Consider the following 6043-nt stretch of genomic DNA (forward strand, 5'->3'; position numbering starts at 1 on the left):
GGTTCCGCTGGCTCCAGCAGAGCGGCCCGGCCCCGGCTCCGCCGCCCGGCTCCAGCCCCGGCCCCGGCCCCGGCTCCCGCAGCGCCGCCGGCGGCCCGCTCGCTCCGCCCGGCTCAGAGCGGGGGGGGCGGGCGGCGGGCGGGGCCGCGGGCAGCCCTGCGGCACGGCGCGGCACGGCGCGGCACGGCACGGCACGGCGCGGCACGGCGCGGCACGGCACGGCGCGGGCCTCGCTCCCTGCCGTGCAGCGCGGGGCCGCGCCGGGCCCCGCCGGCCCCCGAGCCGCCGCTGCTCTCGGCCCCTCTCGGCGGCCGCCGGGGCGGGGACGGGGGACGGGGATGGGGGACGGGGACGGGGACGGGGCCCCCCCCGGTGCCGGCACCTCCGGGGGGCGGACGCGCCCCCCTCGCAGGACCCGCCGGCGCTCTTGTTCCCGTGATCTCAAGCTGCGTGGGAAAGGGGGGCTTCTCCTCTCCCCGTGCCCCGGCCCCCGCGCCAGGGGGTCGGCGGGTCTCTCCGACTCCTGCCGTGGGCTAACTTCTCTTCCAGTAAACGGGCGAAAGCGCTCGGCACTGAGGGCAGGTCCTCAGGCCGATCTGAGAACGTCTGGAGGTTGGAACTGAGGCTGGAAAAGTTGTGACAGAAATGACCCCCCTCTGTAGTGCCCTGAGCCGCCCCCCGCTTGCAGACGTAGGAAACCTCGGGCTCAAGGCAAGCTACCCCAGGCCCGAAGGGGCAGAAACTGGGTGCCTGCCGGGTGCCCTCAGAAGCCGCACGTGCTGGGTTGCTGGAGGAGGAGACGTGTCCAGGCCCCAGGACGCTCCCCAGGACCCGGCCCCTTGGCTGTCACAGGAGCCCACCCGCGGCGTGCGTGTGGCTAGACTCATCGGCGGGGTGGGCACGTCGGGGAGGAGAGGCGCCGCGGCAGCAGGGTGCTAATGCGTGCAGTTAAGGGAAGGTGCTAATTGCTTTACGGGCAGCGGGAGTGCTGAGTGAGCCGTGCCAGGCGCCCCGGCCCCGCCGAGCCCGCTGGTGCCGAGCACGCTGGCGTCCATCAGGCGTGGGGTCCCCGCGCACCGTGGCACGTCGGCACCAGCACGTTCGACTCGGAGTCGTGCTTCACTGCCCGAAAGAGAGCGGTGGCCCCGTCCTGTCCCTCCTGGGAGCAGTCCCTGGCCTGTGCCGTCCCCAAAAGTGCCGTTATTCTGGCCCAAGCCGCGCCAGGGCGCGTGCCGGCGACCGTCTGGGTGCTGGTGGGCCGCGTGCGGGGGCAGCCGGACTCGGGGCGCAGCCCGGGGATGTCCGCGCACCGCAGCCGGTTGCTGTGTTGCCTGTTCCAGGTTTTTCCCTCCTCTGGGCTATTCGGCATCCTGTTGCACCCCACGCGCCCGTGCTTCGCGCGGTTGCGGGTTCGCTTGCGAGCCCCTGCCTTCGTGACGCGCGTCGGAAGGGCTGTTGCCAAACGTTTTGTGGTCTCGGTATGAGTCATAGTGATACTGGAGCCTCAGATACTGTTTAAACCTTTTCTGGGGATGGGAAAACTCATTCTGGGGGAATATTTTCTTCTTTAGCACAATCACCGAAAGGGAAAGGACGGCGGTTCTGCTTTTGGCCTTTCCACCACGTCTTGGGTACCTGGGGTTTCCGAGGAGGCTTCTCCGCGCCGGGCGCCAGGAAGGCGCCGGCTTCCCTGCGCTGCAGCAGCGCTGCTTCCTCTCCGAGCTCCCAGGCCACCTCAGTCTAAAGCCACCCTGAGAAACACGGAGAAGGAGGGTGTAAGTCCCTAGAGACAGGAGATCGGAAAATACGGAGCTAAGAAGAGGAGAGAGAGAAAAGAAAGAAAATCCATCTTGCTTTGATAGCCAGTTTCCCCTGCCTTGGGGGAACAAAACCACTTCCAGCAGGGCTAGGGGAGAGCCAGAGCGCTGGGGGACGGGGGGAGAGGAGGCGCAGAGGCCGCGGGGTGCAAGTGCCCTTGCAAGGGGGGGGGTCACAGGCAGGAAGGGTGCTGTGGGTCTGCCCCCCAGCACCCACCCCACAGCGGAGTACAGCCCGTGTCTCTGGAAACCTGTCAGCCCTGGCTGCCTCTCCTTCCCCTGCTGCACACGGTCTGCCTTTGTATACCAAAGGAGCCAGAAAATTCATTTACTGAGCAGAAGCTCCAATCTGGAAACTTGGGGGAAGTCTTCATATAAACTCTGTGCTTTTGGGCCCTGCTTTTTTTCTTTTCTTTCCTTTTTGCACAGCCCAGAGAGCTAAAAGCCTGTCCCCAAAGACAGGGACCACCCCCGTCTGCCCCACACACGTACGTGATGCAGCAGAGAAGGAGGAGGACGAGCAGGGTGACGGGGAGGACGTACAGGACCGCCTCTGGGAAGTTCTCGCAGAGGTGAAACCACAGATCGTCCAGGTAGTCTGCCAGCCAGGACCGGCGGACGCCTGCGGAAGGACCCGCGCGAGCGAACGTGAGGAAGGGATGGGAGAAGGGTGGGAGCCAGGCTCCAGGCTCCCCGGAGGCTCTTTGCAGGACAGGCAGTGGGTCCAGGCTCTTGCTTCCAGGTGTTCCTGCCCATGGCAGAACCGGGGATGTTCATTCCTGGCTCAGACTGCACATGCCCGATCCTGCCAGAATGAATCCCTCTGATCCCAGAGGCCGTTTGGATCTTGCAGAACTCCCCATTGAGGAGAGCAGAGGAACACCATAAATACCCATTCCTTTTCCTTGGATTTGAGAGTATTTTGAAGCAGGGCCAGATCCTTCCTATTCCCTGGGCTGCCTGCGCAGGGCCCAATGCGTGTGCCACTGCCCTCGCCTGGGTCACAGGCACGTGTCCCTCGCTTGGGACTCTGGGGCCACTGCGAGGAGCTTCAGCTCGGGGACGTAGTCAGCGCCCTCCGCGCGAACTGCGCACGTGTGCGCTACAGCAGGAGGAGGGAGCCCGCTCGTGCGCCCGCGTACCCCGAGGACGGGACGGTCATTTGGGGCGGCACGAAGGGCACGTCGCACCGTCTGTGCCATCGAGCTGCGGGACACCTCGTCTGCTGCAGGCTAACGGCTGGCAGGGTGGACAAGGAACCCCCCCCCAGCGCCTAGTGTCCATCTCCCGGGGTGGAGAAGTTCATCCGTTAAGATGCATTAAGAGGTAGCAACCGCTGAGGAGGATCTGCCCCCTGAGCTGGCTGGAGGGGACAGCGGCTGCTGCGTGGGGCAGGCTCACCCCGCCAGCCCCTCTCCTGCGGAGCCGCTGGGTACTCACGCCGGAGCGGCTGGCTGGAGCCTTCTCTGTCCCCCGTGCGAAAAGGGAGCTCAGGCCCCATCTCCGTGCGATCCAGAGGTCTCCTCGGGGCTGCTTCCCTCCTCGCCCTCAGCCTCAGCCTGCCCAGCTGGGGGGCGGCCTGGTGGGAGGGCTGGTGGGAAACCAAGGCAGCCAGCCCAAGGAGCAGGAGGGCAGCTCTCGGGACCATGGCCTCCAGTGCCCGAGCGACCACTCCGAGATGGGCCCAGCCCTCGTCTGCACGGATCACCTGTGAGGTTAGATTATGGTAAGAAACGATGAACTAGGCTCCGGGGCCTAGAGCCGTCCCCAGGTGTCTGCACGCAGCACCCACGCACGTGCCCACCAGGCTGGAGGGTGCTGCTTGGACCTTCGCCACCCCCAGCCCCGCCTGGCTGACCGGGACGGATCTGCAGTGCACTTCTGAGCACCCTTCTCCAGCGGCTGAAGTGACCCGGGAGGAGCGCTCATCTGGAGACCGCGGCCGTGTCCCGCGCTGGCCCAACCGGCCAGCGTCTCTCCCAGGGAGAGGAGGTTCTGCAGGGAAGTCTGAGTGTGCAACAGGATTGAGGAGCCATTTAGCTCACCCGAGTCCTTGGCAGGGCTTAGAAATGTGTTGCATGTGGAGGCCTACGCTCCTCGAGCAGGAAGCCTTGGCTCTTGGCTCCTCTTGTGCTGCGAAACCAGCTGGTAACGACGAGCATCTGGGGTGGGAGACCAGAAATACGGAGAGCGAACAGAAGCCTTGCAGTTAACCAAGGAAAAGATAGTGGGAGGGAGAAATGTGAAAAGAGACATCTGGCAGACAAAAGAAAAGCGAGTCTGTTCCTTCCTTCCTGGTTACATGCAGGGAAACTGAGGTGGAGGATGGGATGAGCAGCTTGGCCATAGCTCTGCGGCAGAGCTGGGAATTCAGCTGTGCTCTCCGGAGTTCGCTTCACTCCCTCTTGGCCATGGTCCCTGTTGGGTGCTCCCCTCAATACGCTGCTGCCCATTTTTGTTATGTGCTGCCATTTTTTTTTTCGAGAACGGTGCCCGTTTGCCCAGCCTTGATGCCCGCCTGCAGCCCCCAGGTCTCGCCCTGGGGTCTCTCCGTCCAGCACGGGAGAAGCCACGCTCAGGAGCAGCCCTGGCTGGTGGTTCACCTGGCTTTGGCTCGGCACTGAAGTGACTCCCAGGCTTTAGGCTGCAAAATAATCTCCACCGGGGCTGTTCTAGAAAGGACGTGGAGGGGACGAGTGTTGTCTCTCTGGGGACACCAGAGAGCAGAGTGACTGCTGGCTCACCCAGCCTGGGCACTGCTGGGAGCTGAGCCCTGGAAGGGGACGTGATCCCCACGTCCGGGAGGATGCAGGCACGAGCCCCTGCTCCGCAGAAGGGCTCTTCGTGAGGGTGGTAATTAAACAGGGCATCGCCCAGCCGAGAGGCAGAGCACTTTGTGCTCGTTTGAGAACCTGGCCCTTCTTCTGCACAGAAACGCCTGTGGCTCCGGGGAGGTTGTGGTGCATCTCAGATCTGCATCATGCCAGGAGGAAACAGCGTCTGGCCTCCATTTCCCACAAGATAAATGTCAAGAGACACTTCCAGTAATGGATGCCAGAGCTCGGCAGGCTCTGACACATCCACCTGCCTGCCCACAGCCTCTTCCCAGCACTCTCGGGGGCTCAGCACAGCCCCTTTGCTGAGAGGGGTCTGTATTTCCAGATCTGGACAGCTGAAGAACATCCTGGAATTGCTCAGGGCTCACTGGTGAAGGCTGCTTGCTCACCTGCAGAGATTTCAGCACTGTCTCCTCTTTGAAAATGATCCCAAGAGGCCCCTGGTGCGTGCAACTCTTCCTCTGATCCAATCCTGGGAGTGAACCTTTTGCTTCATTTTTTTCAAGCCCTTCAACACAACAGAGCAGCTTGTTTCTGGAGGCAGGATGAGCCTGAGCGTCCACTGGTGCAGGCAGAGACCATATCACTGCTTCACCAGGCAGAGCCGGGCATCAGCCCTGAGAAACAAGGCAACGAGGACCACGCAGAGCAGCCCTGCCCCAGGTGAGGACAGTCCCCGTTGAGAAGCTTATGGCCCCAGCTTCCCCTCTTGGGGCCGGCTCGCAGCAGGCAGTCTGCCCTCGCGTCTGCTCCTGGTTATTGTCAGAATGCAATTAAGCCAAAGGGTAATTGCAGCTCCAGCCTGGGGCTGTAATGTAATCACCGCCGGGGCGCAGCGAGGCCTCCGTGTACAGCAATGCGGAGCCAGGCGGCTGCACGAGGGTTTCAGCCCTGCTTCGTCTGAGGCATCGGCTGCTGGTGTCCGCCGGGTGCGGGACCCCTGCGGGGCCATGCTGCTGGGCTGCTGTGCCGCGTGCTTCCCACCGACAGACTCCTCTGCTGAGAGCGCCCGAGGGTGGCGGGGGGGACACGGGGCTGGGCTGAGCGCTCCACGTGGCGCCCTGCGGCCGGTGGATGCTGCGTGTCCGCTGTCCTGCTTCCACAGGGCTCCGAGTCCGGCTGCACAGCCTGGAACCAGCTGCTTCTCCTGCTCCCAGCTCGGCAGGAGCTGGCAGCCTGGCCAAGAGCAGAGAAGTCCAGTTTCCAGCTTGGCTTTGCTTTCCTCTGGGAGCATCCTTGTTCTCCAGAAGTGCCCGTGGCCCTGCCGCATACCTTGCCCCTGAGGTTGGTGTGGTTTGAGACCAAACTGGCAATGTGCAGACTAAGTGGGCTCAGATACCCAAACACTTCCAGTCACAGTCACACCCCCCCCCCACATCCCTCCCCAGG

This window comes from Rhea pennata, chromosome 11, assembly GCF_028389875.1.
Source record: "Rhea pennata isolate bPtePen1 chromosome 11, bPtePen1.pri, whole genome shotgun sequence".
Taxonomy (NCBI): Eukaryota; Metazoa; Chordata; class Aves; order Rheiformes; family Rheidae; genus Rhea; species Rhea pennata.